Source organism: Bos grunniens, chromosome 5 (assembly GCF_055505025.1).
Source record: "Bos grunniens cultivar Pamir isolate PY7600 chromosome 5, Bosgru_T2T1.0, whole genome shotgun sequence".
In the NCBI taxonomy this organism is placed as follows: domain Eukaryota; kingdom Metazoa; phylum Chordata; class Mammalia; order Artiodactyla; family Bovidae; genus Bos; species Bos grunniens.
This window is the reverse complement of record NC_141169.1, coordinates 104611670-104623702: the sequence shown is the minus strand read 5'-3', so window position 1 is coordinate 104623702 and position 12033 is coordinate 104611670. Positions and strand designations below refer to the sequence as shown.

The 12033-nt window shown below is 48.1% G+C and overlaps 1 pseudogene across 1 annotated transcript; it reads right to left on the bottom strand.

Annotated features, from left to right (window-relative positions):
- Positions 1-6741: 6741 nt before the first annotated feature.
- Positions 6742-10450, bottom strand: LOC147372859 (complement C1r subcomponent-like; annotated as a pseudogene). Its single transcript, XR_015164330.1, has 5 exons — positions 10327-10450; positions 9859-10051; positions 9535-9690; positions 8046-8120; positions 6742-7607 (listed from the first exon to the last, which is right to left on the bottom strand). The product of XR_015164330.1 is annotated as a complement C1r subcomponent-like (transcript).
- Positions 10451-12033: the final 1583 nt, after the last annotated feature.

Genomic DNA, 12033 nt, shown 5'->3' with positions numbered 1-12033 from the left:
TTTTCATTCCAATCCCTAAGAAAGGCAGTGCCAAAGAATATTCAAACTAACACACAATTGCATTCAATTCACATGCTAACAAAGTAATGCTCAAAATTCTCCAAGCTATGCTTCAACAGTATGTGAACCGAGAACTTTCAGATGTTCAAGCTGTATTTAGAAAAGGCAGAGGAATCAGAAATCAAATTGCCAGCATCCGCTGGATCATAGAAAAAGCGAGAGAGTTCCAGAAAAACATGTACTTCTGCTTTACTGACCACGCTAAAGCTTTTGACTGTGTGGATCACAACAAACTATGGAACATTCTTAAAGCGATGGGAATACCAGACCGCCTTACCTGCCTCCTGAGAAACCTGTATGCAGGTCAAGAAGCAACAGTAAAAACTGGACATGGAACAACAGATTGGTTTCAAACTGGGAAAGATGTATGACAAGGCTGTATATTGTCACCCTGCTTATTTAACTTATATACAGAGTATATCATGCGAAATGCTGGGCTGGATGAAGCATAACTGGAATCAAGATTGCTGGGAGAAATATCAGTAACCTCAGATATGCAGATGACACCACCCTTATGGCAAAAGCAAAGAGGAACTGAAGAGCCTCTTGATGGAAGTGAGAGGAGAGTGAAAATGCTGGCTTAAAACTCAACACTTAGAAAACTAAAATCATGGCATCTGGTCCCATCACTTCATGGCAAATAGATGGGGAAACAGTGACTGACTTTATTTTCTTGGTCTCCACAATCACTGCAGATGGTGACTGCAGCATGAAATTAAAAGATGCTTATTCCTTGGAAGAAAAGCTATGCCCAACCTAGACAGCATATTAAAAAGCAGAGACATTGCCAAAAAAGATCCATTTAATCAAAGCTATGGTTTTTTCCAATAGTCATGTATGGATGTGAGAGTTGGACCATAAAGAAAGCTGAGCACTGAAGAATTGATGCTTTTGAACTGTGGTGTTGGAGAAGACTTTTGAGAGTCCCTTGGATTTCAAGGAGATCCAACAAGTCCATCCTAAAGGAAATCAATCCTGAAAATTCACTGGAAGGACTGATGCTGAAACTGAAGCTCCAATACTTTGGCCACCTGAAGAAGAGCTGACTCATTAGAAAAGACCCTTGTGCTGGCAAAGATTAAAGGCAGGAGAAAAGGGGATAACAGAGGACGAGATGATTGGATAGCATCAGCCACTCAATGTACATGAGTTTTAGCAAGATTGTAGATGGTGAAGCACAGGGAAGCCTTCCTTGCTTCAGTCCATGGGGTCGTGAAGAGTCAGACACGACTGAGTGGCTGAACAAAAACCAATGGTTAAGACTCTGAGGTTTCAATGCAAGGGGTATAGGTTTGATCCCTTGTCGGGGAAGTAAAATCCCACATGCAGTGCAACCGAAAAAAAAAGAAAGAAAACTGTCCTCCTCTTCACGATGGACTCAGGCCTGCTGATGAACTTGTCCCTTAGGGAAACAAGGGCAGCTGAGGACGGGTTGGAGACATCCTGTTCTCCTCAGCATCTGGTCCAGAGTGTGAGCCCCTGAGGGTCACGGCACCTGGGGCTGTGCAAACACTGACTGTGAACCACCATGACTTGGTCTTTTCCGAGCAGAAACCAGGCCCTGGGAGGAGAATGGGCTCCTGTCTCCCTTCCTCCAGGCCATCGTGTTCTGTATTAAACGTCTGCTCTTTGGGGAAGCCTTCCTTCAACTATCCAGGCCTCTGGGAGAGACCACCTATGGAAGAGGGTCTCAGGCACAGAGGCCGACCCTCCAGGCCAAGGGACCGCCCCCCCCCCACCTCATCTTGCTGCTCAGTGTGAGCTGGAGGAGGAAGGCAGTGTGGCCTCACCTGAGGTCTGAGTCTCCTTTCTCCCCAGGAGGAGGGATGGGGCTTGTGATTGTGAGTGTACATGTGTGTGCACACTGGAGGGATCAGGCATATGGGGAGGGGCAGGGTGCTCCCACCTCTCTGAGTAACTCTGAGCACAGGGGGCATCCCATGTCCAGGATTGTCTCGTCTGGTGTCTCCTTCCTTCCTTGGTCCCCACCAGGCTTACTCATATTTTTCAAGGCCTGTTGTTGTATCTTCGACTCTCATGACAGTGTCTTCATCTACTCTGTGTCCAGGGAGATCAGGGTCATGCAGAGGAAGGAAGCGGGAGGGAGGGACTGTGGAGGGGGAATGGGCAAACCATTCTGTGAGGATGATTGTAGAGAATGAAATATTTTCAAAAAGAACACCCACGAAAAAAAAATGTTTGCAGTTTATTTTAGTTTTGAAATTCCTGATTGTGCTGCCACCTGCTGGCCTGGATGGGGAACTGCTGTGCTGTGCTTAGTCACTGGTGTCTTTGCAACCCCATGGACTGCAGCCCACAGGGCTCCTCTGTCCATGGGGATTCTGCCGGCAAGAATACTTGAGTGGGTTGCCATGCCCTCCTCCAGGGGATATTCTCAAACCCGGGATAGAACCTCTGTCTACCGCATTGCATGTGGCTTCTTTACCCTCGGAGCCACCCTGGAAGCCCAGGAAGGGCTAGAGATTGGCTTTTGGGGACAGAAAAGCCTTGGGTTGGAGGCCCAGATGTCCCTTTCTAAATCTCATGGGAATTCCCCCTTCCTCAGGGCCCTCCCGGGAACTGTGGCTGTGTGTTCAGGGTTCCTACCCAAAGGACACTGGAAATCGCAGTTGAGGGGGGTTGTTTCCTGGCGTTCTCTTCTCCGTTAACCCTGTTCTTCCTGTCCTTAGTTAGCCAGCGCTCTGTTCCAGGAACAACCAGGGTTCAATGCCCAGAATAATGGAACAGGAGCAAGGATTCGAGACAGAAGTGCATGAGGGTGCAGAGGAGAGACAAGCTTGGTTGCCCTGGGGCCCCTCCCTGCCTCCTTCAGCAATGACATGTAGAGGAAACTAGCCTGAAGGTCCAGTGGTTGAAACACCATGTATCCAATGCAGGGGGTGTGGGTTCCATCTCTGGCCAGGGAACTAAAATCCCACATGCCATGTGGTACAGCTAAGAAAGAAATTTACAAAAATGACCCATAGAGCAGAGGCTGCTGTGACCGCAAAGCACCACTAGGGTCTGTTTCAAGACCCTCCCAGGACTTCCCTGGTGGGCCAGGGGTTAGGACTCCCAGCTTCCAATGTAGGGGACAGGGGTTTGATCCCTGATCAGGGAACTAAGATCCCAGCAAGAAAAAAAAAAAAAAAAAATCCCTTCCTCCCCGCTCAATGGACTCAGGCCTGCTGATGAACTTGTCCCTTAGGGAAACAAGGGCAGCTGAGGATGGGTTGGAGACATCCTCTTATCCTCAGCATCTGGTCCAGAGGGTGAGCCCCTGAAGGTCACAGTGTCAGGGGCTGGGCAAACAGGGTGGCTGTGGACCACCGGTGACTTGATCTTTTCTGAGCAGAAGCCAGGGCCCTGGAGGAGAAAGGGCTCCTGTCTCCCTTCCTCCAGGCCATCGTGTTCTGTATTAAACATCTTCTCTTTAGGGAAGCCTTCTCTCCAGGGCTCAGAGACCCCACGACAATGTGTTACTCTGGGAGGCTCAGATCCAGAACGGCCTCTGAGTGCTCAGGCCTCTGTCGTCTACCCTGCTTGTTTTCCCTATTGGATGATTCCCTCCATCTGTCCACCTGCCCGCTCACTTATCCATTTGGAAGCTACCTATTTAACGTGGCAGGCGCATTCCCAGGCCCTGGGGCAGCTCCCTGTGAGGCAGTGAGCAGGTCATCACTGAATGTAGTCTGAGACCAGGCACATGCAAGAGGCCAGGTGGTTCCAGGTTGGAGGGTTTCACTAGCAGGCTTGTATGTCAGAGCCAAGGAGTGAATCTGCTGGCAGGGCTGATCCATGACATGACCCACGACATGATCTGTGCCCTTGTCAGCTGAGGAAGGACAGAAGATAGGGAAGAGTGGGTGAGGGCCAGATCCGAGGCAAAAAGAAGGGCCATCTAGGGACTTCCCTGGAGGTCCAGGGGTTAAGACTTCACCTTTCAATGCAGGGGCGAGGGTTTGATCCCTGTTTATGGATCTAGGATTTCACATTCCTTGCTGTCAAAAATCTGAAATATAAAACAGAAGCAATATTGTAACAAATTCAATAGACTTTAAAAATGGTCTACATAAAAAAAAATTCTGCAAGAAAGAATGGGCATCTGGTCTAGCGAATTGCACATTAGTATCTGGATGGCAGTGTGGGTATATGTATGTGTGTGTGTGTGTGTGTGTGTGTGTGTGTGTATTGTATGTGTTTACCATGGAGGTAGGATGGCAAGCCTACAGGTAGGACAGGAGGTCCAAGAAGGTAAGTCTTGGCAGGAGTGCTCCCATGTGGCCTAGGGGATCCGAGTTCTGTCCTGGTAGCATGTAGCATGACTGGACCTCATTAGCTCAGCCCCAGCCTGACCCCCTCTCTGCCCAACCACACACGACAACCTTGACTTATACATAGTGTTGGGCTTCCCTGGTGGATCAAATGGTAAAGAATCTGCCTGCAGTGCACAAGACCCAGGTTCTGTACCAGGGTTGGGAAGATCCCTTGGAGAAGGAAATGCAAACCCAGTCCAGTATTCTTGCCTGGAGAATTCATGGACAGAGGAGCCTGGAGGGCTACAGTTCATAGGATTGCAAAGAGCTGGACATGATTGAGTGACTAACACTTTCACTTCCTTTATACTTTGTGGTATACCCTTGACTTACATCCTGGGCAGAAAGAAGAAATGGCTATGTGATGATTTCTCAGACACTTGTTTTGAAACCAGTATTAAAGACATTGTTACATTGATCATGACTTTTAAGATTTGATTCTGGGGAGAAAAAAGTATCTCTCTTAAGGCAATGGAAGTTTTCCTTCTGTGGATATATTTATATCTATACACCTGCACCTATATCTGTTTTTACCTCTATCTATATCTAGACATATAGATACAGACATATAGATTCCACTATTTGCTAAATTTTATTTAATGAGTATATCTTACTTTTATCTTATTTATTTTTATTATTGAAAACAAGATGTAAGTTTCTCCCTGCCAAGGTAAAAAATATATATCTAGATGTGTGTCTAGACATAAAAATAAAGATAAATAAAACTAATATATTCTCATTAAATAAAATTTAGCAAATAATGCAGAATAGAGGAAAACAAACAGCCAAACTACCACTAAAAGTAACTCAGTTTAATATTTTGAGTGTTTGGTACTACGTATAGTTTTAAGCTATCTGTGGCTCTGGAGTAAAACCTGATACACGAGTAAGACTGGGTTAGAAAGGCAATGTTTGACTCAAAAAACATGGGCTGTTTCATTCTCTAGGTGTGACTCCATTCCTGCCCTGTACCATTTTCTAGATTCCACATGTGTGTTTTAATATATGACATTTGTTTTTTTCTTTCTGACTTACTTCACTTATCTGTGTTCTTGCAGGGTGCTGCCCTGGATGCTGCTGTAATACACTGATACTACATCACACAGACAGTATACCGCATTTCTGAAATCTGTAAAATGATGAACACTGAAAGCCACTTGGACTTGAGGGTGTCAGATAAGGGATTGTGGACCTACATTTGGTCTTACAAACCCATCATTTCTTGGGAATGTTTTAACTCTGCCTTGATATTCTTAATTTCAGGCCTGTGTGAGTCAACTTGAGTAAAGTTGTTCAGACAAGTCCAGCAGAGTTGGTTGTGCAATAATATCATGATAATATTCTGGCATAAATACTTATAATGCTTATCCCAAGCTTTGGGCCCTTCTCTGGCCTTTAAATATACCTTAAAGAATATGTTATTTGAAAATATTGTTAATGCACTTCCCCAGCTGTCCAGTGGTTAAGACTCTGCACTTCCACTGCAGGGGGTGCAGGTTCCATTCCTGGCTGGGGAACTAAGATCCCACATGCTGCCAGGAGTGACCAAAAAATAAATACATACATATGTAAATAAATGATTAAAAAGATAAAAGTCCTATTAGTGACTCAGTTTGGGAAAAACATTTCATAGCATTTTTCTCTTAAGGAATATTTAGAGGTTGGAAAGTGAGCTGTTAAAAAAGCTCTTATATCTGCAACTATGTATGTGGGAAAATAAGGATTTTCTTTGTAGTGTATAATCCAAACAAAATACAGAGATAAATTATCTGCAACTCTAATGGTAAATGTGGGCAGCACCTTAATTGTTCTCATTGCCTTCCTAAGTAAATATTTCACAGATACTCTCACTAAATATTTTTTTGAATTCATTAATTCATTTTGGGCTACGCTGGGTCTTTGTTGCTGCCTGGGCTTCTCACTGCGGTGGCTTCTCTTGTTGCCCAGCACAGGCTCTAGGGGACGCAGCTTCAGTAGTTGTGGCTGGAAGGCTGTAGAGCGCAGGTCCGCAGGCTTAGTTGCTGTGCCACACGTGGGATCTTCCTGGATCGGGGATCAAACCCTGCATTGGCAGGTGGATTCTTTATGGCTGAGCCATCAGGGAAGTCCTGAACTCACTAAATAATTTATATTTATTAAACACTGCTTTTAATTCATTTTACACCATGGGCTTTCTCATAAAACTTTATCTGGAAGGTGTTCTATATTCAGTTACCCGATGGTATAAACACGGAAGAGGACAGGGATAACCAGAGATTGTGGCATCTTCTGCAATCCTTGGGGGAAATAAAGGTGCCCTCTAAGTTGTTTCAGGTGAAGAACGTGGGTGGGATTATAGAGAAGAGAAATTATTTCACATGGTGTCTTTCTGCATTAATGATTTTAATATGGATTCTTAGCAGTTATCAACAACGGGTCACTGCTCTCTGGATTCTGACCTAGGCAATCCTGAGCTCAGTCTTACACTTCCATCTCTTTCTTGATCCAGTCCACGTACTTGAGGACATTGGTGTAGAACCCGTACCCTTCACCACACCCGATGCCCCAGGTCACGATGCCCGTGGCCACCCAGCGGTCATTTTTCTTATCCCTCACTGCAAAGACCCCTCCGGCATCCCCACGGCAGACATTGTGCTTTAAGGTTGGGCTCCCAGCACAGAAGATGTTTTCAGAAAACACATCATTCCTGTTTTTTTTTTTTTTGCCGGAGCCAGTGCTCGAAAGTCTCTCGCCTAGCTGCTGGCAGACGGACAAACCTGAGGTCGTGAGAAATTCTCTCCTCCATGATCCCAAAGCCACTGACATAGCCTATCAGACCCGGGTCATAGAGGGTCTCGTTGTCTGGGAGGCAGATGGGCAGGAGGTTGGGGCCCAGGGTGACGCTATTTTCCAGCTCCAGGAGGGCGATGTCCCCCTCGAAACTGTGGGACTCTTCCTGGCGGTAGTCTGGGTGGATTATGACCCTACGGACAGGGTGGTTGGACAGCTTGGTGCTATCTTCCACATTGACGTGGCCCAGGAACACGTCTAAGTTGGGGCTGCCCTGCGCCTCGTGGTCCTTGGGGTTGATGGTGTGTGCGGCCGTGAGGATCCAGCGGTCCCCCAGCAGCGCACCACCCCCGGGCCCGTGGATGTTGGTGTAGGCCTGCCAGGGGAAGTTGCCCAGCTTGGCCTTCTGGCTTCCAATGATGCGCTGCCTCTGTTTGACAGGGTGGATTGGCTCCCCGCACACTGGGGAGGAGAAGATGGGTTCAGGGAAAGAAACGTCAGTGTCCGTCTGCCCACCTCCCACCATGGCCTTTCCCTCCCCTTTGCCCCTCTTTTGGCTCAGGGCCCTTTCCTCTCCCTTCATCCTCCCCAACCCACCATCTTTGGCATATTGTCACCACCTCTCCTCGTTCTTATTTATTCTTTCCTGGGGCTTTTCTTGCCCTTTTTATTTATTCTTGGTCTCCCATCTGCTCAGTGAAAAGTCCAGGACTGTCAGGACAGGGCCAGCTCTCTGGGTCCCTCTGCCCTTCTCCTGGGGCATCTCCTCTCCTTTTTTCAGATGCACCATGTCCGTCTTCAGCTTCAGGCTGGACTGTCTCTCTCTTGTCTATGCCACCCCTCCTCCAGGCCCTGCATGGCTGCCAAGGTCACAGAGGACAGTGGAGGGCTTCCACTCACCTGGCAAACACCGAGGCATCTTCTCTCCTACCAGCTCGTTCTTCCAAATGCCCTGAGCCGTGCAGGTATACAGCCCTGAGGGGAGAGGGGGCTGAGCTCAGGCTGGGGGGGTGTGCGCAGGGGCCAAGAGCATCAAAGCGAGGACAGAGTGGAGGAGGAACAAAGGGAAAGGTTGGAATATCTGCAGGTGGGATACTGAAAGTCTAAGGGGCACCATGTGTATGCTTTTGTTTTGATGCTAAATGGAAAAATCAGAATACTTAACTCATATTCAGTGTGATCCCTGTTTTTGAAAGTTGACACAAAAACTGGAAGGAACTTATCAGGAAGATCTCATCAATGATTGCATCTTGGTGCTGAGTTGTGGATGATAATGGGAGCTATTTTTTGTTTGTTTGTTTGGAGGGGGGAATTTGTTTGGCCGAGCAGTGCAGATCTTAGTTCCCCAACTAGGGATTGAACTTGAGTCCTCAGCAGTGAAAATGTGGAGTCCTACCTGCTGGACTGTCAGGGAATTCCCCGTAGCTATGTCTTCTGATTGTGGACAATGAACCCTGCTTGATGCTCAACACTTTATCTGTGTTATGTCATTGAAGCACCACGGTGATGCTTTTCAGCTTCCCAGGTGGAGCTAGTGGAAAAGAACCCTGCCAATGCAAAACACGTAATAGACACAGGTTCAGTCCCTGGGTTGGGAAGACCCCCTGGAGGGAGAAATGGCAACCCACTCCAGTGTTCTTGCCTTGAGAATTCCATGGACAGAGGAGCCTGGTGGGCTATAATCCATGGGGTTGAAAAGAGTCTGACACAACTGAGTGACTAACACTAGGGACGAGGAAACTGGGTTTAAAGTTTTTTGCACAAGGTCATATAACTTCTAAGTGCTAGAACCAAGATGCAAAGGGATGATTGTCTGACTTCAAAGCCTAGTTCTTAAATAATACCCTATAGAGCATATAAATAAGATTGTTTTTTTGTTTTGCACATTTCAAACCTACAAGGCATGTGATTTCTTTTATTTAAAAAAAGTTTTTAAGGTAACCATAGATGAGTTTGAGAGTAATTTAGTAATGCAAAAAGTCACAACACAGCAACCTGAGAGGGGATGTGGGGAGAATGCTGAGGAAACCCCACTGATAAGCCTGTAGTACGGGTGCTGGAGAGGGTGCTGGCGGTGGTGATGGTCGTGACGGTGATTGTGACAGCGGTGTAATGACGGTGCTGGTGGTGGCGGCAATGCTGATGGCAGTGGTAGTGATGGTCATGGTTTTGATGGTGATGGTGGTGATGAGAGACCTGTTTATGAGATTCAGGTCTTTCTATCAGCTCAAGTGTCTCCATCTTCAACCTTATTAGAAGCCTCTTGGCACCCCTGAAACCAGTTCCCTGGCTAAATATCTTAATATTCCCTCCTTGGAGATTCTGTTGGAAGAAATCGCAGAAGATTCCCAACAAGAGGGAGAATACAGCCATTTGTGTGGGTCCCTACCTCGCTCAGACTCGCTCGTGCCATCGTTGCTGTGCATCTTGTAGAAGGGCTCGTGGCAGCAGTACTGGATACGGGCCTCGTAGGTGTTCACCCCCTCTCTGGTGGTGTAATTGAAGGCCCTATTGGGCAGGCTTCGGGGCTGCCCGCAGTCCTTGACTTGGAGAGAACACAGCGCCATGTGAGAACTGAGAAGGACTGTACTGAAACTTCAGTGGGAGGGATGGGAACCCGCAGGCCAGGCTTCCCGCTTCTTCGGATTCAAGAATCCCAAATTCTATCTTTCATTCAGTACGAGGCCAGGAGCCCAGTACAGGCACCACTCACCCACGGCTTGGTAGTGGGCCTGGAAGCCCTTGTAGAATATGTCAGTGCCGTTCTCCTCGTTGGAGAAGTCTGTGTGGAAGGTCAGCAGTATCCTGTTTCCTTGGGACACGAATTCCATCCTTCCAGGGGGGTTGCCCAGGGGAGAGCACAGCTGCCCACAGAACGTCCCTAGGGTCTTCTTATCAGTAGAGATCTGTGGAGGAGGGACCGGGGGACAAGCTGTTGAAGGGACACGTCCCACGTGGAACATCATGAAGGTCAGTGAGGGTCATCCTTCTCCTGAACCACAGAAGTGATCCCGCCTCTTTCTGGACAGCCTCCAGCTGCTCTCTACCTGATGGGCTCTGGCTGTTGCAACTTCCCCAGGGGCCTTTCCTCTGTCCTCTGCATCCCTATTGGCTGACTTTGCACATTATCCCGCGCCTGGGACATCAGCCCTCCCTTTTATGCCCCCCATCTGTGACAAACCTAGGTAGCATATTAAAAAGCCGAGACATCACTCTGCCGACAAAGTAGTCAGAGATATGGTGTTTCCAGTATTCATGTATGGATGTGGGAGCTGAACCATAACGAAGGCTGAGTGCTGAAAAATTGATGCCTTCAAATTGTGATGCTGGAGAAGACTCTTGTGAATCCCCTGGACAACAGATAGATCAAACCAGTCAATCCTAAAGGAAATCAACCCTGAATATTCATTGGAAGGACTGAGGTTGAAGCTGAATCCCCAATACTTCGGCCACCTGCTGCAAAGAGCTGACTCAGTGGAAAAGACCCTGATGCTGGGAAAGATTGAGGGCAGGAGGAGAAGGGGACAACAGATGAATGATGGTTGAATAGCATCACCAACTCAGTGGACATGAGTTTGAGCAAACTCTGGGAGACAGTGAATGACAGGGGAGCCTGGTGTGCCGCAGTCCATGGGTTTGCAAAGAGTCAGATACGACTTAGTGACTGAACGACAACGTGTGTTAGACCGTTCTTCACCCCCTACCTCCTCCTGTGTCCGCCTCCCACTGGAATCCTGGTTACCTCTTCCCGGTTTCTATCATTCCTTCATCCCTAGAGCCTTGATGGTTTGCTTAACCCTCTGTCCTGTCCTTCCACCTTGTTTTGGTCAACCCATTCCTGTTCAGGCATGACTCCTGATATTCAGCTGAATGTGAGCATCTGGGACCTGCCAGCTTAGAAGGCATCACTGAGCTCTCCTTACCTCTTCCTTCACAGATTCCTTAACTCCTGCAAAGCAGAAGACGTCTCTCCTCCTATCTCATCCCCACTTTGCTTACTACCAGCACTGCGGACATCTCAAGTCCTCTGGGCTGGGAAGATATGGCATTTTCATGGTATGCTTTTTATACCCTCCAGGGGATCTCCTGGAAATAGTATTTATGGGTTGTGTGTAGGCTCTATCTGAATCCTGAATCAAGAGCCTCATTTATTATTATTTTTTTTTATTTTTAGGCTGTGCTATGCAGCATGTGGAATCCTAGTTCCCCACCTAAGTTCCCCAGGAATCAAACCTGGGCCCCCTGCCTTGGGAGCACAGAGTCTTAGCCACTGGACCACTGGGGAAGTCTCCAGGAATCTCATTTTTATTGGATGTAGAAAGAGGGACTGGGATGGGGCCCTTGGTCATGACAGAGGAGAGGGGACTGAGCCCACTGTCCTGGCTAGACACCACCCTTGAGCCACCACCACACACATGCCGCTTCCCCACGTCCCTGTGTTCCTGGTGAGGAGGCAGCCATGGTGACACTCTCCATGGCAACAGGGAAACCGAGGCATGGAAGTTTCCAAAATCCTCCGGGCAAGTAAGCAGACAGGGAAGGTTTTTCTGACTCCTGTGGACAGTGCATTCCCCAAGAGCAGGGCCTGTCCCCTCCCTCTCTGTTTCTCCCCTCTGTGCTCCACGAGGGTCTCTCAGAGCAGTGGCCTCCCATCCTCGACACCCCTGGACTTCCAGAGCCCCACCTGGCCATCAGCTTTCACCGGCTTGGGGCTGTGTCCCCAGGCAGGGTGTCCTAGCCAGGCCGGTCAGAACCCGGGTCCCCCGATTCCAGAGACACTCAGTTCTCCCTCTGCCCACCCCCCAATCTTCCCCCTACCTTGACATAGTCATAGAAACAACCTTGCGAAGGCTCCAGGTCAAACTGCCAGAACTGAGTTTCACCCTGT